At 36.8% G+C, this 25,828-nt stretch overlaps 1 long non-coding RNA gene and 1 pseudogene across 1 annotated transcript in view; both read right to left on the bottom strand.

Annotated features, from left to right (window-relative positions):
* The window catches only part of LOC140529166 (uncharacterized), a 77,130-nt gene that overhangs the window by 32,629 nt on the left and 18,673 nt on the right, over window positions 1–25,828 (bottom strand). The window lies entirely within an intron of this gene.
* Window positions 19,302–19,583, bottom strand: LOC140524106 (HIG1 domain family member 1A, mitochondrial pseudogene; annotated as a pseudogene).

Below are 25,828 nucleotides of genomic sequence, written 5' to 3'. Positions count from 1 at the left end.
TAAGAAGATTTAATTAAGTAGAAAATAATATGATGTTTGGCTAGTCATGCTGTATCTTGGACGCAAGTCTTGAAGCTCTTTTGAAATTATGCAGTGGGCAATGACTGACTTGTTTATGCTTCTGAAATATGAACTGGTTTATTGTTTTCACTCTGGGACTTTACTTCCACAGATTTTATTTTCTAGCACTTTGGCTTTTACCTCCAATGTCTTTTTGTACTATCACTATTGTCTCCTTTAAAATCCACATAAATACTAAAAGGGTTCTATGACCTCACTGATTTAGTTACTCCTGCAGCAGTAGAGATCATAACCCATCCATGCCTTCTCATCTCCTAAGATTCTTTTTCATGTTCCTCCATAATGTGTATTTTTAAGACTGGGTTTCCACATCTCCTCTTCGTTAGAAGTATAATACAACTCATGAGTCCAATCTCACTACTGATCAGCATGGGAATTTTGACCTGTTCTATTTCTAATGTGAGCTGGTTTGCCCTTACTTAAGCAATATGGTGCGTCCCCCCTCCCCAACTCCTGGACATTCATCATAATAATGCCCGACTTAGTGTAGATATCCAATCAGACTACTTCAACTAAGATCAAGAGTTCACCTAACCTCAGTCTCTCCAGTAGCTGATAATCATTGACTGTTTCATATATTCTTCACAGTTACATAATATCACCAGAAGAGCACTGTTATTTAAAAGATAGGTTTTTGTGACAGAAACCACTTTGGTATTATTGAAAGGACTGTACTATTTTTCAGCTGTGATCTAGCTTATTCTCTACTTCATTTCCATGGTCCAATTAACGTCTAAGATAAATATACTGCTGAACTAATTCAATTCTCCTCTAAAATTGTTGTTCTACTGTATATTTTTAATTTTTTGATTGGTAATGATATTTCTTCATGATATATTTATTCCTTCTCATTATTTTGAACTTTCTATACTATACTAGTTCAATTCTCCTAACAGTCCATCATTTTGCTACATATTTACAAAACCTATCTTGCATTTATTGCCATAAAGAATTCATTTGCCTTAGAGCTTCCAGTATTCATTTTTAAAAGCCTACAGTCCATCTGTTACCATCTCTTCAGATATGCAATTTCATTACCCCTTGTTGCTTCCTCCAACTTTTGGCAAAAGAAACCAACCTCCACTAAGCCTACTTATTTCATGTGATAAGAAATTTATCATCAAGTTTTTGTCAAATCACCTCAAACAAATTACTAAGCAACAGTATGAACTCTTTTATTTGTCACATCACATTGTTAATATTGTCAGCACCAAGACCTAAGGCAGCTATGTATCATAGGTAAAGGAAGTTTGGAAAGGAATAGTCAAAACAGAGGTGGGAATTTTAGGTTAAAAGGTCATTAAAGAAGCAAAAAGCAAAACAACTGTTTAAAGACAAGGCAAAAAGCTAAGCAGACAGCCGAGAAACTGGTGCACAAGATCAGAAGGGAAGGCTAAGTCACTAAATGAACAGAAGATTTTGAGACCCTATTCTTCATGGAGTACAACTAGCGTAGCTTTGGATAGTTTTTTCTGCATGGAAGAAAAAGAAGGAATCCAACCTTATATTTGATTGCCTTTTTCTCAGTCTTGTGAAACGCAATTTGAGTATGAATTAGATATAACCAGCTCACACCAATTAAGAGAGCATGGTCCCAGTGCAGAAGTTCCAAAACTAAGTGGCTTAGCTCCTCCTAGGCTTGGTCTCCAGAGGTCTGGTTGGAGAAGAGTGTAGCTGCAGGAATAATGACAGGGCAAAAACTGGCCAGAGTAAAGCATGGTTAGGGATATAGGGTCAGTTGGGTCACTTGCATCCTCTTCATCGTCAGAATTTGTTCTTTCAATACATTTGGAAGGGAGGTGTGGAAATGATGCTAAAGTCAAGTGTAAATCTTGATGCAACATAACGTCTTCCTGGTTGAGCTATGATTCTCCCTGAAGAGGGTGAAGAAAAATACGTGTCCAGAGCTAGTCTGATTACAGTTGTTAGTTCTTCAAATTTAAGCCAAACAGCTCCAGAACCAGAAGAAGTCACCACCAATATCACTTGGAACCAACCTTAAATCCCTTAAGCTAAGTTGAGGGAAATGATCTCAGTGTCATTATCCTAAACTGAAGCAGCTGGGTTGTTAAGAGGTGAGGAGACATGTAGGGTGAGACACCTTAGCAGAGGCAACTAAATCTTGAAGACCCTCAAACTCCCTCGTTTCTATATCATAGAATCCACCCTGTGGATCTCAACTATGCTACTCCTCTATCCCTCTTTTTCTTTTCTTAGATGTTTCTAATCTTGGCTTAACAACTGAATTTATTCTCCAGAAATGATTTCTGTTTGCTGTGGGTCCATTCTCCCCACTCTCACCCCTCCAAAGAATCCTAATACTTAGGTTCCAACTCTCAATTCAAGACAACTTTAAGGATCTCCTCAGCCTTCTTATCCTGCACTCTCAATATATTGTGTAAATAGAGGCTGAAAGAAACAGATGTGTGTGTGTATGGCATATGTGTGTGTCTGGGTCTACGTCTGTGGAGAAAGGGAACTCTTGTTTCTGGATTATTTATAAGGATACAAAGTGTAATTTAGAGTGATACCATACCAGAATATCATAGAAGCACTAAGTGATCGTGTCATCTCCTAGGTATTATTTCCCTGCTGTTCTGGATCTCACCTAGGATACCATAGACAAACTATAAGCACACTACTGGTCAAAAAAAGATTGTTAATAGTGTAAGCTAATGAGACCACGTTGTATCTAATTTTCATAGCTCCCAAAGTACTTTATATTGTGCTATGCACATGATAAGACCTTAAAATTTATTGTGTTTACAATCAACAAAAGTTTCAACTAAGGCTGTATTCATGTTTAACATGGGTCATGCAGGACAAGTAGAGTTTGAGAGTAATCACAATTGTTCAAATCTGTCACCAGGCATTATTTTAGTACCTTCTCTACCAACAGATTAGCAACAGACTTCCTTCCTTCCTTCTTTCCTTCCTTCCTTCCTTCCTTCCTTCCTTCCTTCCTTCCTTCCTTCCTTCCTTCCTTCCTTCCTCCTTTCTTTTTCCCAGAACCTTAAACCCAGTGCACTCTGAAGCCCATAGGTTGGACAACAATAGGTTCCTGCCCAATCTCCACTTAATGTCTGGTTTAGGGTGATTGTCAATAGTAACACAGTTTCTCTTTCCCTCCCAATTTGATTTAGTTATTTTTTCTTTTGCTTATTAAAAGGGCCATTCCGTAAAAAAGAGGCCTATTCACTCAATGGGCATTACCTCCTCTAAGTGAGTAAGTCAAAAGGCCTAACCTAAAAAGGCCAAAGTCTCCCATTGCATCCTGGGTCATCTCCAGTCATCCTGAAGAATATCTGGTCACTGGATCCAGATGGCTCAGGAGGAGAAAGTGAGACTGGTGACCTTGCACAGCCCTCCCTCACTCAAAGTCAAGTGCAAGTCATGTCATCATTTCTCTGATATCATGGTCTTCTTCGAAAATGAAGGACAAACAAAAAACAAAGGCAGGAACCATAAATCAAATAGCAAAGCATTTAATTAGGACAAAATGCCAAAGGAAATAGCTAAAGGAAATCAGATAGCAGAATCATTCAATGTGACCACACACAAAAGAACAGAGACTACTACATTGGAGGGGAAAGAAAGCTCCCAGGACAAGTCATATTCCTAGGTAATGAATGTCTGCACTGTGGTTGGGGTACTCCTCACAGTTCCAACACCCTTTATTAGTTGGTTGTGCCTTGTTGCTTCTCCACTCCATCCCCTCAGCTGTAATTTCTTTGTACCTTCAAAGCTACCATTTGCAGCTTATCCACTGAGCTGCTGCTACTATATACTTGGATTAGGGGCAGCTAATAGTGGATTGAATAATGGATAGAGTACTGGACTTGAAGGCAAGAAGACCTAAGTTCAAATTTCACCTTTGATACTTATTAGTCATGTAATCCTGGACAAGTCACTAGGTTTCTATCAAACTCAATTTCTTCATTTGTAATATGATAATAATAGCACCTGCCACAAAAAGGTTGTTAAGAGGATCAAATGTGAAAAGATCAGAACTGCATAGAAACTTTGAAGTTCAAACACAAGAGTGAAGAGAAACATGAAAAGGGGAGCACAAATGAACGACAATGGACTAAACAAGGATAACTGCTTACATTCAAATATGGGGAGAGGATACATGTGTTCCCTCTGAAATCTACCATCAGGGACATAGAGGGAGTCCAATTAGACAAGGCCTGGGTGTGGTTTTGTTACATGTTGATGGCTTTAAGAATGAAAAGAGAAAGGAAGAGGAATACACTGGGGTAGGAAGGAAAGGAATATTACAGGAAATTATCACACATAGTTGAGAAGACATCTATACAAAAAGAAAAGTGATGAGGGCAGATGCTGTTTGAACCCTTCTCATATAAACTGGTCAAAAGAATGAAGAACATAGACAAACACACACACAGTTGAGTACAGAAATACATTTCACTCAACAGGGAAAAAGGAGAGAAAAGGGGGAAAGATGAAACGGAATTAGAGAGCTTAGATTAAGGCAAGAATGAGTTATAAGTGAACAAACTCTAAGGATGTATAAATGTATTTATAGCTCTTTTTGAGGTGGCAAAGAATGGGAATCTGAAGGGGTTGATATAAATTGGAGAATCAATGAATATCAACGGCATATAAATGTGATGGAATATCGTGCAGAACTCTTACCAATGTAATGACCAACCATGATTCCAGAGGACTAATGATGAAATGTGCTACCCACTTCCTGACAGACAGATGGAGGACTTAGAGTGCAGAATAACACAAATTTTTTTCAATGTATGATCAATGTGGAAAATTGTTTTGGCCAGCTATACATGCTTGTAATGAAATTAGTTTTTCTTGCATTCTCAGTTGGTCAGGGAAGGAAGAGGAGAGAGAGATTAGATTTTGGCTAATTAAAACAAATAAAATATATTTTTAAAACTTTAAGCTTATATAAATGTTAGATATTATTGTTGTCTACTCCTATAGCTTCTTAATTTTGAATGGAAACATTGTTATTTGGAGGGTTCACTGAGTCAATATTCCTGGAGCCCAATCAACACTTTTAAGGTCTTTTAGTAGTTAAAACTACAACTGTTCCATAACCAGGCCACTGTACAGACCTTTTTTCTTGACTCAATCCAACTCATCCCTTTCCAAGGGAGAGTACCCCAGCCTTTGTCTGTCTGAGTTAGGGTCAGTGAATTACTGCCTATCAGCCATTGGCAACACTTTTATTATGTAAATGACAAGTCTCAAGGAGAGTGCTTAGCCTCACTAGAGAACAAAAGAATACTTAGTCATTTTTGCCCTGCATTTCTGCTACTGAAGTAAAAGTCCCTTTCCCCTTTACACATACTATACATCTAATGTAAAATTATATGTAAAAACGAGATGGAAAAATAGAAAATATACAAATATGAGTAACTTGAACTATACCTGTTCAAATAGTATGTCTGAGTATTGTGTTTTCCTCAATCTGTATATAAAAATACTATGTATATATTAAAAATTCACACTCAAGCATTACAAACTAGGACTTTAAGGGTGGTTCAAGATGCGTTAACATATAATTACAGGCACATATACCAGAATGATGATTGAGAAGCCATTTGAGTACCAGCATTTTTGTGGTAGTGGTGATGGTGCTTTGGACCAGATACTCCTATTTCACTCAGTTTGGAAGTAAAGTGGTCCCTTACAGGTTAGTTCCCATTACTGATCAGCACAGGAGCTTTGACTTCCCTCTCCAACCTGAGCTGGTTCTCCCACCGTTAGTCAGTTAGATAGATTCCCTGCTCCCAAGGAATCACCATAACCCTAACCATATAGTACCAGACTTAGTGTGGACAACGATTTGCCTTAGTTTACTTCAGTTCAGAACTTTCAGGCTAAAGAGCTACACCAACCTGAGACTCTCCTGTACCAGGGATTACATGTATTATCACTCATAGAAGTACCAATGATTTTGTCAGAAAAAATAAATTCAATGCCTTCCAGTATCCTTAATCTAATTCTACTGGAAGCATGAATTTCCAAGTTGTTGTTTTGTTTTATTATTGTTAAGAGATGTAAGGATTCAACCACATTTTTTAAAAACAAATATTTTAGAAATTATTTATTTCATAAAAGTTCCAGTCTAGCCATATTCCAAAGTAACTGGAGAAAATGTTAAAGTCACTGTTTCCAACTTTTTATGTAGATGACTATCTACATGTGATCTAAGAGGCAGCCTTCCCCCTTCCCAAAAGTATTTCTCCTGCCACCTCTCTATATGATGACTTCAGTGTTCTACCATCAATTCCTCTTTATGGTTAAAATATTATCTGTACAAGATTCCTGTTTAAAATTATTTGTTCCTGAATACTTTCAACAAGTATCATTTAGCACCTAATATGTGCAAAGTACTGAGTGAGTTTATTCATATGTGCACATTAATTTATTAGATGAGCTAAGCAGATAGCAGGGGCAAGTAGGTAGTGTAGTGGATAGAGTGCTGGGTCTGCAGTCAGGAAAATTTATCTTTTTGAGTTCAAATCCAGTCTCAGACACTTCCTAGCTATGTGACTCTAGGCAAGTCACTTAAATCTGTTTGACTCAGTTTCCTCATCTATAAAATGAATTGGAGAAGAAAATGACAAACCACTCTAATATCTTTGCCAAGAAAATCCCAGATGAGGTCATGAAGAGTGAGACACAACCAAAACAGTTAAAGAACAACAAAAGGAGCCTGGAAGACGGAGACATAAAAAGCTCTAACACAACTGAAGATTCAGGAAAGTTTCAGAGAATAGAGCCTTGCCCAAGTATGGTGGTGGACGTTGGGTATCCAGGAGGCAGCATAAAATTACAGAACCTATGTGAAAGTTTCCCCCAGAGGAGGAGACCTTTCAGAAGGAAAGAAGTAAACAATCATAACCTATTGAAGTTTTGCCTGAGGCTTGCCCTGCCAACTATTCTGAACAAATGTTTCTTTATTACAGTTATTGTATTGTGAGTTGCCTATTACCTAGTGTCTATCAGAGGCAGGATTCAAACCAATTATCTCCTGGCTGGCTAAGAATTCTTTTTACCATACCACTCAGTACAATTATCCTACAATCACTTCTACATAAATCCTCTATGAGTAGAGATGGAGTTGTTGGGTTTTATTTTTTTAAGAGCAAGTTCTGGCTTCCTTCCATCTATTTATTCTCCATAGTTTTTAAAATTATTTTGCTAAGTCATAAGTTAAGAGTGTTTTCACTTTCCATATGTTATTATATCTATGCTTATCAGATGTACATTAGGTAAGTAACAATACATAACCCTTAATTTCCCCTTGTAATTTTTCCTTTCTAAACAGTTGACTTCTGTATTATCAGCTTCCTTGCCCTTCCCATGTTTTTTAACAATAGCAATTTTTAAAATGTGTTAACATTTACTTTATTTTTTTGCATATTTCCTACATTTTTTTTCAAAAAATCAGTCAAATCTGACTAAAAACTACACTTAGAGCATCAGAGATTTAGAACTGGAAGGGACCTTAGAGACCATCTTGTCTAAACTTCTCATTTTAGAGACAAGCCTGAGTCTGAGAGGTTAGGTGATTTGCTGTCTGTTCATGCAGATAATAACTATCAAAGATGGGACTTCAACCGAAGTATTGCTAATTCAAAATCCAGTACTCTATACACTACGTTACACTGCCACTTCTCCACAAAAGAAAAAAAAGTACAACTCTGGACTCTCACTGTGTGTTCTGAGTGTGACCCTAGGTTCTCTAAGACTATGCCAGTGGAAACAAATCTCTGGCAGGTCCAACCAAGCTGGAGGTTTCTGCTATTGGCATGGTGACTGACAGTACTGTCATACAAGGAATAACCTAAGTTCAGAGAGGTCCATCACCAGATGGTCAGACATCAAGTGATGAATTTTTTTGGCCATAGAAAATCATGAAATCATCTACTAAGGCCCAGAGGGATCTGAGTCAGTGGAAAGACTATTCATATTAATGAAATCACAGATCTTTTGAAGTTTTTAAGCACAGTGTTCCTAAATATTCTATTTCTGTTCACATCGTATACTTTTGAAGATGGGGGACACGTCTCATTTTGCCTCTGGGTCTTCAAGCCTTAAAAAAAAAATTCTCATTTGGAAAGCCCAGGAAAACTGGAGCCATAGTGAAAATACCTTTTGACTAACTACAAATAGGTTCTAGGGAATTCTAGGGACTCCATAATACCTGTGAGACAGAAGAAGCTAGGAATTATGTCTGTTGTAAAAATCAAGGTTAGGTGTCACAATTGTGCAGTATTCTTAAGAGAGACCTGGATTGAGAATAGAAATAAAAGGAAAGGTAATGGTTTTAAGTAGCCTTCTGCTCAGAAGAAGGGCTAATGACTAGACAAATACCAGGTTGGGAAAAGGGCAATCCCCTTCTGTGAAGATGAATTAGCTATTTCAGCACCTATGCAAATACAGCAGCTCCCTCAGCTCATTCTCCCAATTCACTTCAAAATGGCAGGTTGGGTTCCCAGAAGGCAGACTACTGACTACTTCTTTCCCAGAAGTAGCCTGACTACTTCTTCCCCCAGGGTGCTAGGGGTAACCCTGAGGATTACCAGGGTTTCTAGTACTGTCATTCATGAACTTCCATCTGGTGTACTCTCCACTGAATGTCAACCAGCCAGAGTTAATTAGCTTTTTGAAAAAGCTACTTACTGAGATCACATATAGTAGGAACAGTAAGTATAAAACATTTGGTCCAAACCAAAGGAATATTCTCCCACACACAAGGTCCCTGAAGTGAACAGCTCAAACTTACAGAGCATGTGTCCAAGCTCCGACTTACCATTAATCTTTTTCTCCCTTATTGAGGCTTCAAGACTAGGTTTCAAGACTTTGAGTGCAGTGCCATGATGGGTTCTGAGGACTGGTTTCCTTGTAGGATGTTGAAGCTGATTTTCTTGGGTGTGTCTAGTTTGTCCTCAGCATTTCTCCCAGTTCCTAATGTAGCCACTGCCGCTCTGGAGACATGGCTGTGTTAATGGGAAGTCCAAATCTTCTGACTTCTCAAAGTTCACAAGGTGGTATTGTGGTCCAGGTTGGGGTGGGAAAACATAGAACTCATTCCTCCATTCCCAAGGGCAATTCCCTCCACCACCACTAGACTGAACTGTTGCTGAAATCTGTTGCTATAAACTCCTGCTGTACTATACATAGGCCTAACCCCTATTATTACACAAGCCTAAAACAAAAGGTCAAGTTGGAGAAGAGTCTGGGTTGCTTCACAGCACCAAAATTCAATTGACTCAGATAGATGAGAGAATTAGCTGCCTGAAAAGAGTATCAAGCCAGGAAATCAGTATTGGATCAGGTTCAGAAGCTTTCTTTTGCTCTTCTTTGTGTCCTCAGAAAAATAAATACTTATTGACTGACTGGCTAGAACTGGCCATTTGACTTAACCCAGCTCTCCCAAGTTTAGGTTTTTTGTGAAAGATAATTGCATTCTTTGTTCCTGTGGCTGTGCTAATAGGCCAGCGTTGTTCTAGGTTAAGGCTATATGGTACCCATTCCTGACTCAACCACCAGCAAGGTTATAGTCCCAGCTAGGCAACAATAAAGTTGGATAAGAAAAGACATACTCATATACCTATCACATTCACAAATCTCTAAACTCCATTTTTGAGATCGCAGGGAAATTGTGTATATATAGATATAATGTGTATATGTGTGTGTGCATACATATAGTCTAAATGAGTAAATGTTCCACATAACTGAAGTAGGCCTATTTAAGCATATGAATTTTGTTTATGTAGCTATTTTTATGAAAATTTTTATGAAAATCTTACAAAAATATGTTACAATTCACTCCCTTCTCCTTGATATTTTCTTCTCTATAGGTTTTTGTGACACTACTTTCTGCTGGTTCTTCTCTTACCTATCTAACCACTCCTTCTCAGTCTCCTTTGTTGGATCTTCACCCAGGTCATGTGGCTAACCATGGATTCTGTTTTAGACCTCTTCTCCTTCTATACTGTTTCACTTGGTGATTTCATCAGTTCTCATGGTTTCAATTATCATCTCTATGTTGATGATTCTCAAATCTATTTATCCCGCCCTAACCTCTCGGCTGACCTCTAGTCTCATTTCTTAAACTGCCTCTTAGACATCTTGAACTAGATGTCCTGTAGACATATTAAATTCAACATGTTCAAAATTAAAATCATTATTTTCCCCTCTAAATCCTCCCCTCTTCCTAACTTCCCTGTTACTACTGAGGGTTCCATCATCCTCTGAGTCACACAGGCTTGCAACTTAAGTGTTTATACTCAACTTCTCACTCTCTCTCAACCTTTTATATCCAATCTGTTACCAACCCCTAACAATTTGACCTTCATAACATCTCTCACATATGCCCCTTTTGTCTCTTCTGACATTGCTATCTCCCTTGTACAGGCCCTCATCAAACCACATCGGGATTATTGTAAGAACCTGCTGCTTGGTCTGTCTGTTTCAAGTCTTTCCCTACTCCAGTTACCAAAGTGATTTTCCTAAAGTACAGTTCTGAGTATCACACACACACACACACACACACACACATACACACACACACACATACACACACCTGCCCCACTCCATAGATCCCTATCACTTATGGGATCTAATATAAAATCATTTATTCAAAGCCTGACCTTCCCCTTACTTTCCAGTCTTCTTATACCTTAAACTTAGAAGAAAAGACCTTAATAGACATGCTCCCACACTATGTATTGAAAAAGAAACTTTTTCTACGTAACTCCTGTCCTGATCTTGAAGAGGGAAATAGAAGGAATGGGGGATTAATATTAATAATAACAACTACAACAACAGCTAGTCTTATGTTTGCCATACTGTGCAAATACCATCTCATTTTATCTTCACAATTACCCTTTGAGACAAATGCTATTATTATTCCATTTAACGGAGGAGGCTGAGGTTTGGTGACTTTGCCCGTAGTCACAGAGCTAGTGGGTGTCTGAAACAGAACACCCGGCTATTTAGAAACAAAATGAAAAGACCTGGAATTGAAGCGGGATGCCCATCAGTTGGGGAAATGGTATGCAAATGTAATAGATCATAATTATGCTATAAGATATGATAAGAGAGAGCCCTAGAGGTCATCTATAAAATATCAAGCCAATTAGAGCCCAGAGGAACTTCCTCAGCAAGCAAGTATCCAACAGTGGAGAGGAAGAAGAACTTCCTCTAAGAAGGAATTGTTTGGAAGGACGAGAAGAAAACCTGAGGCTTCAGGTTTGACCCCTTCTTCCTTTCTCCAGCCTTGGACAGAGAGAACCTTGTGAGGATCATGGGGTCTGGAAGATTTGAGACCTACCGTCTTCTCATCAGCATCCCAGTATCATCTTCCAGGACAGCAACAGTAGGCAAGGGCATCTTCATTTGGGAGTGAAGGAGAGGTTGGATATAGACTCATAGCTCCACAAGGGCAACAACAAAGAAGTCATATTATGTTTCAGAAAACTTCTTGAAAATGGACTATCTTCAAGAATCAAAAGGATTCTAACAATCAGGAATCATGACTTACTTCTTTGCCAAAGGTTCTCTCAAGGCTTGAACAATTTTAATCTAAACTATGTCTACATCTGGTAGAGTTTTTCAGACTATTTGGTGGGGGGATAGGGGGAGAGAAGAGGGACAATATTTTTTAACAACTATCTTATTATACTACCTTAGTAAATATCCCCCAAAACTAATTAATCTGGCTAACTAATTGTAACCAACTCATAATCATAGTTGGAATGACATTAGTGAGACTTTAAGAGCTATTTAATATTAGAAAAATAGTCCCAAGCCCACCAGGCTGCACCTAGAGTCCTAAGGGAAACCAATAGCCACATTCTGGGGACCTGACTCATAAGTGTGAATGGGAATAAGAACAGTAGCTCTAGAACAAATGCTGTTTAAGAAAAACAACTCTGAAAGACTTAGAAACTCTGGTCAAAGCAGTGATAATCCACTTCTCTAGTGAACCTATGATGAAGCTTGTTACTCATGTCCTGACAGGCAATGGACTCAAGATGCAGAAAGTAACATACCTTTGGGACTGGCTAGGTGGCACAGTGAGTAGAGCACCAGCCCTAGAGTCAGGATGACCTGAGTTCAAATCAGGCCTCAGATGCTTGCTAGCTGTGTGACCTTATTTAACTCCAATTGTCTTGCCTTGCCCTTTCCAAAAAAAAAAAAAATGTGTCTTTTTTGATGTGACCATGTGTGGATTTGATTTGCTTAACTTTGCTAATTTGTTTGAAGAATTTTTAAAAGTTTTTTAAAGGAGGGGTGGTAATTGAAAAGGAGAGAAGTTCATGGTAGTGATCTCTCAAGCATAGATAAGCAGACCAGTTTCTCACTATACTTTTTTTTAAAGAAAATGGTATGAAATGGAAATTCAAGATTTCTTTTTGCATTCTACTACCTATGTATAGAAAAACTCAATATTTATGTTCAAAATTAAAAATTATAAAAAATATGTATTTTTAAATATTTTATTTTTCTCTAATTGCATGTAAAAACAATTTTTAAAATCCACTTTTAAATTTTATTTTATTTACTTGTTACATTTTAAGTTCCAAACTATCTCCCTCAATCCCTCCCCACTCTATTCTAGAAAAGGCCACCATTTCACACACACACACACACACACACACACACACACACACACACGTGTGTGTGTGTGTAAAACCATGCTATGCATATTTCTATTTATCAGTTCTTTCTCTGGAGGTGAATAGCAGTTTTCTTCATAGGTCCTTGGTGGAAGATCTGACTATTCTAATACTCATAATAACTTAATCATTCACAGTTATTCTTCAAACAATACTGTTGTTATTCCATGTTGTCTTGGTTCTGTTTATTTCACTCCTCATTATTCCATGCAAGTCTTCTTCTAAAATCAACCAGCTTACCATTTCTTAGAGCCCAGTAACATTTTTTTTTTAATTTTGAGTTTCAAACTTCCCCCCTCCTCCCTCTTTCCCATCCCCTCTCCCTGAGATAGCAAACAATCTGATATAGGTTGTATATGTGCAACCATGTAAAACAGAAAGGATTTAAGAAGAAAGGATACTGGATTTGAAATCAAAAGACTTAGATTACAGTGTCAGCTCCACTATTTAATGAGCTTTGTGGCTTTGTGTAAGTCAGTTAGCATTTTTAGATCTCAGTTTCCTTGTCTGTAAAGTAAGAATAATGATATTTCCCTTGTCTGACTCACTGGACTTTTGTGTGGTTCAAATAAGTTAATATATGTGAAAATGCTTTGAAAACTTTTTGAACCTTATAATTTCCTGAAGAAGGGTTAACATTAGGAAGCTAATCTTCATGATCTCAGCTCTCTAATTCTTAAGCTATCAGTTAATATGTAGACAATTCTTTAGAAAGTATTGGTGAACCCCAAACTCTTGTCACTTTTTTACTTCTGCAGATATTGAGCAAGTTACAATAAAAAGCTTATGTGTCTTTTTTTTGCCACCTTCTATGCAAAAAGAAATTCTTTCTGCTATACCTAGAGTTAGCATACCATCCTCAGGCTGTTAACTATTTTACAGAATATTTAATAGATTCTTCAAATTAAAGCTCCCTTCAAGCAAAACCATTGAAGTATCTTTCTTTAGGTATTTCTTTTAAAAAATTATTCTTTCCTTTTTAAGAAGATATTTTAACATATTTGTCATATTTTAACATGTCTAATATGGCAGTTCTGATCCTAATTTACATAATAAGGGCAGGAGAAGGTGGTAAAGATAAATCCTAAATCGGATGCAAGATTATTTAATTCATTGCCTATCCTCTGGGGAAAGCTGTAGCTTTATACCTTGATAATGAAGATAGGTCACTGGAAAAGGAGTTATTTATCAAGTGGCAAATTGGTATTCATTAATAAGACAAATATAACAATTTATCTGTAAATTGTTACATTCACTGAAAAATCATAAATATGTATATGCATATGTGCTACAGACTTACTGTGTTCTAAAATGAAGAAATTTACACTGATCCTCTAAAAATCTTTCTTTGTAGAAACTATTCATTTATAGGATATAGGAGATAGTATTTCTTTATATAAAATGCAAATGTGAAAAATGAGTGTTAAAAATTAACTCAGAAATAAAAAGATACAGAATCTTGCAAAAGATCTTTGCTTTACAAAATCGTAGAATGCTAGCACTGGAAAAAGTACTTCAAGATCCTATAATCTAACTCTCTCATTTTGGAGTTTAATCAATTGGTCTTGACTGACTCTTCATGACCCGCTGTGGAGTTTTCTTTGCAAAGATACTGGAGTGGTTTGCCATTTCCTTCTTCAGCTCATTTCACAGATAAGGAAACTCGGGTAAACAAGGTTAAAAGTGACTTGCCTAGGGTCACACAACCTGTAGGTATGTGAGGCTAGATTTGAACTCAGGAAGACATCTTCCTCAGTCTAGGACCACTGCTGCACCCACTAGGCCACCAAGTTGTCCCATTTTGTATCTGAGAAAATGGAGGTTTAGAGAGATCAGGGAACTTTTCCAAGGCTATGCAGTTTGTGTCTGTAGGAAGTGTTAAGATTACAATTTAAGCCTTTCCTGAGTCACCAGTATTCAAAAAACTTTGTTTGAATAAGGTCAATGACAATTTTTCACTTTCTAATCCACAACAATCTGTGGGGGAGTGTGGGGTATGGGGAGAGGAGGTGGTAATTAGGTAAATGTTTAGAGAGGAACTTCTGCATGCCTCGATAATGGAATAATATATTTTCTAGGTATTGCCAGGCTTGTTTATAGCATTAATATATTAACATGAGCATTGTTCAGGAATTGAAGATGAGAAAGAGGTATGATCATTCAGTTCTACAAATATTTGTCATGTGCTTTCCAAATGCAATTCCCAGGGAACAAAATAAAATTGTTCCTGCTCTTGAGAAATTTCCATTCTATTGGGAGAAAACATGAATACAGAGAAGTAAATCCAAAGTAACTGCAAGAGGAAGAAAATATTAAAATTAAGTATGGGATCAGGAAAGGATTCCCATAAGGTATGACACCTGAGTTGAGTCTTGAAAAGTTGTTCAATCCTGTCTGAGGGTCTTCCCATCCCAAAGTGATTCTTTTGTGAAGTCAAACTAGGCCCTCTTTGCCTCAATTCTTACCTAGCCGTTAGTCACTGAATGGGTGATTGCCTCAGACAAAATGCCCTCCCACTGCATCCCGGATCATTGCTAGTCATCCTAACCCATGTTTTATGGACCCAGATGGGTCTGGAGGAGAGTGAGACTTTGCACAGTCCTGCCTCACTTAAATCCAATTCACTTGCAAGTCAAGACGTCACCCTCCTGATGTCACTGGTTCTCATCAAGAGCATCAAGCACAAAAGATGTGGTGTCTGACTCTTTGTGACCCTGTCTGAGGTTTCTTTGGCAAGGATGGTTTGCCACTTCCTTCTCCAGCTCAGTTTACAGATGAGAAAACTGAGACAAACAGTTAAGTGACTTGTCCAGGGTCATAGTAGTAAGTGCAAAAAAGTGTCAGAGTTTGGATTTAACTCTAGGCAGGGCACTCTGTCCACTGTACAACCTAGCTGCCACCTAGCCAAAGAATATTAGAGATTCTTAAAAGACCCAAGTTTATCTTTCTAGGCTGATTACTCATGCACTTCAGCCAAGGTGAACCATTTGCTGTTTCCTGTATACAACATTCCACATTTCATCTCTAACCCTTTGCATAGGTTACACTTCCACGCCTGTAATGATTTTTCTCCTTACCTCTTGGAACCCCTACCTACCTTCAAGACTCAGCTTGATTTTCATCTCCTATAAGAGGTCTTTCTTGATTCCCCTACTTCTTAGTGCTCCCGACCTAATCACAGTATATTTGTTTTATTTCGTGGTGATGGTAGTATGCTTATTTTAAAATAAATTCTACTGATATCTTCTGTTTTTATTTTTTTTTAAATTTTTAAATTTTTTAATGTTTATCTTCTGTTTTTATATAACCTAAATTACCCACTGTCTCCTATTTCCTCCCCCATTTCCAGAGAGCCATCTCTTATAATAAATATTTTAAAAAGAAAAAGAGGAAGAAGAGAAAAAAACTGCAAAAGCAAACAACGTATGGGGTGGGGGGAGAAATCTAACAATCTATACCATATTCTACATTCCATAGCTATGTATCTCCCACCTATAAAAAAAGAGTAGGAGGAGAGGAAGATGTTTTCTCCTATCTCATCTTTTCTTCATATTTCTTCAATTCTCAGCAGGTTATATTCTGGGCTTTTCCATGATGACCCAGAAAAGTCTTCATCCTGGAAAGATAATTTCATACCTGGAATTCATACCCCAAAATACCCTTGGTCCTTTCAGTCCCTCCTTCTTCTTAGATGATTTATCCATTTAAGGAACTGTTTGTTCATACCCTTTGATCCCTTATTCATTGAATAACGGTTTTTGATCTTCCATATTTCTGTTAGTGTCTATCTTGATGCCAAACCAACAATCAACCACTTTCCTTCTTCTCCTTGCATTAGTTTTGTTTATGCAGAAGCTTTTAAATTTCATTAAATTTCATTAATTATCTTTTAAATTTATTTTAAAATGTATTAAATTTTAATTATCTATTGTTTTAAATTATTTTAAAATTAATTATATTAATTATTGTGTGTTTTAAGTTATTTATTCATTAAATTTATATTAATTATTAAATTTATTTAACTTTATCATTATTATTAATTATTTGTTAAAATTATCTATTGTTTCTTTTAGAATTGCCTCTATTGTTTGGTTAAGAATTCATCTCTTATTCATGACTGGATAATTTGATTGTCTTTCTAATCATTTTATGGTATAATATTTAGTATTTAGGTCATGTATCCATTTTGAATTTATTGTGGAACATCATATAAGATACTGGTCTAAGTTTAATTCCTATTAGAATACTTTAATAGTTTTCCTGGTAATTTTGCCATGTAGGCAATTCTTTCCTAAGTATTTATGATTTCAGCTTCAGTTACTCAGCTACATTATTTCTGTTTCTTCCTTGTCTTTCTGTTCCATTGGTCTGCTTTTGATTTTTTTTTAACCAATACCGAGCGTTTTTGATGATTGTTGATTTATAATATAATTTATAATATAATTTGATGTTGACAAGTACTGCTTCTTAATTCTTATTTTTTTATTTCCCTTCATACTCCAGATCTTTTGCTCCTCTAGGTGAATTTTGTTATTTGTATCATGTCTGAAAAGTATTTCTTTGTCAGTTTGATCACCTAAAATCGTAAATTAACATTGGTGGTATTGTCATTTTTACTCTGCTAGCATGACCAAAGCCTGAGCACTGACTATTCATTCTTCCAACTAATTCAGTTGTTCTTTTTTGTTAAGCAGTATTTTGTAATTGAATCTAATGAGTTTTGGTAGATTGATCCCCAAATATTTTATGCATTTTGTAGTTACTTTGAATGGGATTTCTCTATTATTAGCTCGTGGATTTTGTAGTTACAAATATAAATGCGGTTGATTTTTGTGGATCACAACTTTGCTTAACATATGATCTCATTTAGTTTCTTTAACGATTCCCTAGAACTCTCTAAGCAAAATATTATGTCATCAGCAAATAAGGTTAGTTTTATCTTTTCTTTGTCTGACTTTAAATTTTTAACTTTTTTCTCTTAGAAAGAATAGAATCCTTGCCTTTCTTCTGTATTTATTGGAAAAGCTTCTAAAATATCTACGTTCCACATGAGGTTTGTTTTTAGCTTTACATAGAAACAATTTATGAGGTTTTTAAAGAATCCCTCTGATTATTATTTGTAGGCTTTTTACAGCATAAATTACTGTTGTACTTTGTCAAGAAAGTACTTTAAGAGTCAGTTAAGTGGTATGGTGGTGCATTGGACCTGGAGTCAGGAACATCTGAGTTTAAAACCTGACTCAGACACTTACTAGCTGTACGACCCTGGACCAGTTATTTTGTCTATGTTTGTTTGGCTCAGTTTCCTGAACTGTAAAATGGGGATATAATAGTTCCCATCTCCCAGGGTTGCTCTAAGAATCAAATGAGATATTTGTAGCATAGTGCATGGTACATAGTAGGCAATATTTGTTTCCTTCCTTCAAAGGCTTTTTCTACAATAATAGTGGTTTGGATATTTCTGCTTTTAATATGAATAATTATATTGATTATTTTCCTAATGTTGAATCATTCTTGCATGCCTGGTATAAGTCCAATTTGATCATAATGAATGAATTCTTAGATAAATTGCTTTTGTCTGACAGAAATTTATTCAAAAACTTTTGAATTGATATCCATTAATGACATTGATCCATAGTTCTTCTGTGGTTTAGGCATTTGGATGATATTTGCTTTATGAAAGGAGTTTGGTGGAGTTATTTCTTTCTCAGTTTTTGAAAGGAATTTTATTTGTGGGGGTTCTAATTATTTTGATGCCTATTCTATTAATTATCTCCTTTTTGTAGTTTGTTAATGTAATTTTTATTTTTGTAGTTTGTAAATGTAGTTTTAGGGATACAATTTTCCCCTTGAGGACTACTTTAGCAGCATCCCAGAAATGTTAGTATTTTTGTCATTATCTTCTTACATATAATTATCAATTGTTTCTATGATATGTTCTTTGACCTGCTCATTTATATAGAATTTCCTTGTTTAAGTTTGTATCTTTTGTTTGTTTTTCCTGAACTGATTATTGTTTTTATAGCATTATGGTCTGTAAAGGATGATAGTATGCTCCTACTGGAAGAAAGTGGAAGATTGGTAAGCAGATCTACTTCTTCCTCTTTCTGACTCCCATTCTTACTTGGCCTCCATTACTGTCATTCCCAATTCCACCCTTCAGGTTTGACTTCTTCCTTGTGGGCCATCTTAAAGCAATAGGAGCTATGTGAGTCTTGGCCCTTTAATTTTTTAGTCATTTTTTGAGATTTGAGAAATATGAATTTAATTTATTACCCATGTATAACCTGTTCCTTTTGTATTAACTTAGCTCCCCTAATTAACTCTTGGATACCAATTAGTATACCTTGAATCACCTGGAAAAGGAAAGCTTCCATGAAAAAAAGCCAATCTTTAAAATATCATGATTGGTTGTCTGACATGTGCCGCTTTTTAGAACCACGTATCCCTAAATGATTTATTTTTAAACATAAACAAATAACCTCAGTGTGAGGTATCTAGCTCTAAAACTTCAGCACAAAGACAGCATCTTTCCTCCTAATGTTTGGCTTTTGCCCAGTATTCTTGATACATGGAGTACAACATACCAAAGGTCATGACTCCCACTACAAAGCCTTGGGCTCCCACACACATATGGATCAGGTGGACAGACATTTTAGTGTCCCCTCTGCTCTTCAGTTTGTATAATCCATATGCAACAATAGCTGCAAAGCCTATTATTCCAATTGGGACAAATGGTGCCTCTTTAGCTTTTCGGGCAAGTTTTGATCTGGAAATCTCATCATAAGTGGAGAGGGAAATATCATTGTCTGTTGACATTGTAGCTGGTTCAAGAGACTTCAGAATGAGATGAAGCAAATCCACCTCCCACAAGCCACCACTGGCTTTGGCTTCGCCATTAACCCTAGCCGGCTGCTTCCTCCAGACCTCAGGCGCTCAGGAGGAGGCTCAAACTCAGGAGTAAGCATTTATTAAACACCTGCTAAACACCAGGCACTATGCTATGAACTTTACAAGTGTTATTGCATCCGATCTTCACTACAATCCTTATCCCCACTTTACAGTTGAGGAAACTGAGGCAGGCAGTGGTTAAGCAACTTTCCCTAAGTCACCAGGTAGAGATGTGTCTTGGGCTAGATTTGAACTCAGATCTTGCTTACTCCAAGTCTAAAAGTCCATCCACTGGTAACTAGCTCTCTATTTAAAATTAATTTTTAAAAAACTAAAGTGTTACCCATCAAATGAGGAATGGTTGATTAAATTATGCTACATAAATGGGATAGAATATTAGTATGCTATAAGAAATGATGAAGGGTACAGTTTCAGAGAAATTTGGGAAAACTTAAATGAATTGATGAAGAGTAAAGAACTAGAAGAATAATTTATACAATGACAATGACATTGCAAAGACAAACAATTTTGAAAAAGTTAAGAACTCTTATCAATGCAGTGACCTATTTATGACTACAGAGGATTTATGATGAAACATGAAAAGATGAACTCAAGGTGCAGAATGAGATGCCTTTTTTCTTTTGGACATTGACAATGTAGAAATCTGTTTTGCTTGACTGAATATTCAATAAATGGTCTTGTTTTATATAACATTTCTGTATGAAAACAAAATAAAGAGTTTTGTTTTCCTTTCTAAAAAAATAAAATTAATTTTAAAAAATTGGACCACAGCAAATAATCAGGGTGATTGAGTCATAATCACCCAAGGGAAGGGTATTAGGTGCCACAAACATTACTTTCCCATTTCCAAGATATTTACTTCATGTCTCACAACCACCCCTGTATCTGGAGTTAGAATTGAAAAGGTTGGGAAGTATAGATTGTCCTTTCTTCTTTCTTCCAAGACCAGCTTTATATATAGCTATAAGTACCACTGAAAGAGGATGAGACATGAATAGAATATGGTTTTGGAAGGGTACATAGTATTGAAAAGAAATAGGATAGGCAAATTAGGAGCTGGAGGGGCAGAGTAATAGAGTATATGAAGAAGATTTAAGGACATTAAAGAGCTAGAGTGTGGAAACAGGATGAAAGGGTACTTGGGAGAAGAAAAGCAGGTGGAACAGGAAATAGAGTGCCTGTAGAGTTCTCGGTCAGGAAGACTCCTCTTCCTGGGTTCAAAACTGGCCTGAGATAGTTATTAGCTGTATGACCTTGGGCATGTCACTGAACCCTGTTTGCATCAGTTGCTCATCTATAAAGTGAGCTGGAGAAGGAAATGGTAAACCATTGCAGTACCTTTGCCAAGAAAACCCTGACTGGAGTCACAGACTTGGAGACAACTAAAATGACTAAACAACAACAAACAGAAGCAGAATTGGAGAACAGATCACTAGCCTGGCAGAGAGGTAATGTGGGGCATAGGAAGACTATTCAGTACTCCAGATAGCTGCTAATGCTTTCTTGATTTTCTTTCTTTGAGTTTAATTTCATCTTTCAAAAGGTGGAGGACATTACAGGGAGGAATTTTTTTCTAGATCTGATTCTCACCAACAAGGAGAAATTGGTCAATCAATGGATAGTAAATTATGAGAATCTTGGGGGTGGGTAGATGACCATTTCATCTTAAAATTTGTGCTGGTGAAAAGGAAAACCAGACAAAGTCTGATGTATAGCTTAGATTTGGGAAAAGCAAATTTCAAAGAGTTCAGAGAAAGGATAGTTAGAATTCAATGAATTACAATTATATAGGGGAAGAAGTCAGCTCAGGAAGGATGTTAAACTTTCCAGAATGAAATTCTATATGTGTAAGGAGACATAATAACAGAAGAGGAAGAAAAAGGGGAGTTGTCTAATGAGACCAATGTGTAAGCACATGCAGCTCACCAAACAAATTAGATTTTAAAAGGTCACAATCAGAAGATGGAGGCAAAGACAAGTAACATAGCATTAATATAAGCATAACCCTATTCTGAAAGAGCAGTGTTAAGAGTGCTAAAGTTCAGAATAAAATGATGTCAACAAAAACTAAGGTTTAGGTTTTTAAAAACTCTATTGGGGAAAAGAAGAGTAAAGAAATGACAGGACTGCCACACAGAGTGAAAGGGACTATGTATGATAAAGAACAACAGAGAGAAAATATGACTATTCAACTCTTACTTATGTCAGTTGTTTTTGATTTCCCAAGAACAATGATCTGTATATTAAAAAGGGCAAAACAGAAATGGCTAATAGGGAACTGATACCCAAGATAAGAATGAGAGCACTGAGTTGCCCTGGTTAAATTCATCACCTGGACAAGATTAATTACATTTTCAGGTCAATAAACAATCAATAGCATTTATCAGGCAATAACTAGGGATCAGGTACTGGCTAGGTGCTGCAGATACCAAGACAAAAAGGAGATAAGTCCTGATCTCATGGAGCTTACAATACTGAAAGAACTTGTATATGTATTTTGTGGAGCCATGGTCAGTATTCTTCAAAAGATTGTGGAGAATGCAAGCAATAACTACAAATTAGAGAAGGGTGAATGTATTGTTTAAAAAACGAAAGTAAATGGAATCTACAAGTTATAGGTCAGTGAAATTAACTTTGATCCCTGGCAACATTTTAGAATATACTATTAAAAGTATGTGAGTAAAAATGAAGTCATGGTTATGAAGGCCAACGTGGCTTCATTAAGAATGGGTTATATCTGACTAATCTAATTTGTTTTATTGACAGGTTTACTAGATTGGTGGAATTACCTACATTTTAGCAAAGCATTAAGAGTCTTAATTACTTAGAATAGTATCTGATATATAGAGGTACTTAGTAAATGCCTGTTGATTGATTAATTAGCAATAATAAAATGAGGTAGATTCAAAATTCATTGAATGGCTGAACCCAAAGATTATCCATCAATGGTTCAGGTTTACCTAAGAAGAGATCTCCACTTTAGTGACCCAGCGATATATGTTGGGTCCTATGATGTTTTTTAATCAATGTACTGGATACCAGCATAGCTGGAACACTTAAAAAATTTCCACATGTCACAAATTCGGAAGTGCTGGATAACAGATAACAAAAATATCTTGACAAGCTAGGTGACAGGGATGAAACAATAAGGAAGGTAGTGGAAAGAATGCTAGATTTAGAGATGGAGGAGATGAGCTCAAATCCTAGCTCTGTTAGCTGCTACCTATGTGATCTTGAATAAGCTAATGAGTTCTTTGGACCTCAGTTTCCTTATCTGCAAAATGAGGGGACCAGACCAAATGACCTCTAAAGTTCCTTCTAACTCAATGCTATTCTCAAAGCCTCCTACATTTGGGTTCAAAAAAATCAACTTTCAAAAAAATAAAATGGGAAGTACATAGTTGAATAGCAATTTGTCTGAAAAAAAAAGGTTTGTGTTTTTTTAAAAAACGAATTTTTAAGATCAGTATGAATCAGTGATGTTTTGATGATCAAGAAAGCTACTGGGACTTAAGGCTGCATAGTGAGACAGAGTGTCCTACTGTCCTCTTTCCTAACCAGACTACAACAGAAGCATTTTTGTCAATTCTGGGCACCACATTTTAGGAAAAACAAGTGATAAATTGAAGAGTGTCCAGGTAAGAGCAACCAGGATAATAAGAACAAAACAAAACAAGAGCCTCTTGAAACCACATTACATGAGCACCAGTTGAAGAAGTTGGGAATGATTAGCTTGGAAAAATCAAGAAACCACTAGCAATTGGCTGAAATCTGAGGGTGGGGTTTTTGATAGCCATCTTTAAGTTATCTGCTCTGCTCTTCTCCTCTCTTCTCCCATCTCCTCTCTTTTCCTCTCCTCACATGTGGTATCATGTCCTTACCTGAGGGTGTTCTGCCCAAAGGAAGGTAAATTTGATTTCTGAAACCTACCCAGTTATCTTGGAGTCTCATGGTTATATTTCTTTCATAAAGACTATGCCTTAAACCCAATTCACTCTGGCTCTCATAGATTGGACAACAATAGATCCCTGCCCAGTACCCCTTAATGATTATTTTCAGGGGCTCCCTGGCTCAGAATGAATATAAATAGTAATTGTTTTTCTATTAGTCAGTAATCCTAAGGGTCTTCTCCCAGTTTAATTTTTTTTTTTTTAATCAAAGGGGCCATCCCTTGACTCACTTCCTAAACAGGCCTATTCACTGAATTAGGTTGCCTCTCGCAAAGTGAGAAGCCAGAAAGACCTTAGCTCAAAAGGGCTAAGATCTCTTGCTGTATCCTGGACCATCTCCAGTCATCCTGATCTATATCTGGCCACTGGACCCAGACGGCTCTTGAGGAGAAAGTGAGCCACCCCTCACTCAAGTCCAACTCAATTACAAGTCATGTCACCATCTTGCTGATGTCATGGTGCACTTCAAGAATGAAGGACAAACCACACACACACACACACACACACACACACACACACAAGTATTTGAAAGACTGTCAAGTGGAAAAGGGATTCAATTTGTTCTGTTTGACCCCAAAGAAAAGATCTAGGAGCAAGGAGTACACATTGCAAAGATATCTCCAGATTTAGGCTTGACATAAAGACAAATCTTCTAAACATTAGAATTATCTAAACTGGATGCCTCATGCATACTAATACTAATAATATCTAACATTTGTATAGATTTTAAGGTTTGCAAAGCACCTTATGAATATTATCTCATTTTTCCCCTCAAAATAACCCTGCAAAATAGGTACTATTATTATCCACATTTTACAAATGAGGAAAGTGAAGCAAACAAAGGCTAAGTGACTTACCCAGAGTCACAAAGATAGTGTCTAAGGCTATATTTGAACTCAAGACTTCCTAACTACTGATCTATTGCTCTATCCACAGTGAATTCCTCCTTACTAGAGAGATCTTCAAACAAAAGCTATGTGATCACATGGATATGTTGTAAGGGAGATTCTTTCTCATGAGTGAGTTGGATTAGATGGTCTCTGAGACTCTGTAGCCCTGCTCCAAGTCTCTTGATCCTAGACTGGGACAATTGATTTCACATGGAGAGAAACTCTGTTCCAAGGTCACCTGTTGTTGAGTCATTTGTCAGTTGTGTCTGACTCTTTACCATACTGACATTTCCTTTTCCAGCTCATTTTACAGATAAGAAAACTGAGGCAAACAGGGTTACGCCTTGCCCAGAGTCACACAGCTAGTAAGCGTCTGAGCCAGATTTGAACTCAGGAGGATGAATGTTCCTGACTCCAGGTCTGGCACTCTATCCACTGGGCCACCTAGCTGCCCTCCAAGGCCATAAACATATCCAATTCTATCACTTTGCTCAAAATGGTGTGGTCTTAACCACATGGCAACTCAGTGTTAACGGTGTAGATAACTGAAAACCATCTGTGCCACTAATGGTGGATCAATGGTGTTATTTTATATACATGATCTTCATCTGATACATCAGTAGAGAGGGATGCAGTAGAGGAGAACAGTCTGATATCTTCTTTCACATGCTCTACTCCTGCCTTGGTCAGCAAAGGCAGAATATCTGAATGTTTTCATTTGTCTAAAATCTAGATATATTTATAAGTTCACAGTACATGAAACTATTGAACTGGCTAAAGCTGCAACATCTTTAATCAATTACCTCTGAGTCACCAACACCATTTTCATTGCCATTGACAAGTGATTATATATTACTTATTTAATTACCTGAAGAAGCCTCTTCTCCCTTAAGCAGTTGCTCATCTTAATGCTTCTTTGGGCTGGCTGGAGTTGCCCCATCATTAGACAAGCTAGCTGCTGTTCAATCCTGAATTGTCTTGCTGTGTTATACATAGGCCCACGGGTGTCTCAGATACCATAAGTTAATCATAAGATACTTTCTACATGGCTGACACCAGTCTCTATCCAATGAGCAAAGCACTTCCCTCCTTCCAACTTGATTAAAGATTTGTTCACACCTATTTTACACTTTGTATTGATTGATTGATGTTTTTGAAATGTCTGGATCTTCTGTGACTACATTAATTGGGGTGAGAGTATAAACCCCTAACCTTAGCATAATAAGTAATTAAAAGTTAATGTCTATAAAATAGTGGTTTTGTCTCTTCTCAGAGACTCCTCATAGATCAAAGTTAAACTTATACTCTCCTC

This window comes from Notamacropus eugenii, chromosome 2 (assembly GCF_028372415.1).
Source record: "Notamacropus eugenii isolate mMacEug1 chromosome 2, mMacEug1.pri_v2, whole genome shotgun sequence".
Classification (NCBI taxonomy): domain Eukaryota; kingdom Metazoa; phylum Chordata; class Mammalia; order Diprotodontia; family Macropodidae; genus Notamacropus; species Notamacropus eugenii.
The sequence above is the reverse complement of the archived record's forward strand: the minus strand, read 5'-3'. Positions and strand labels throughout refer to the sequence as shown.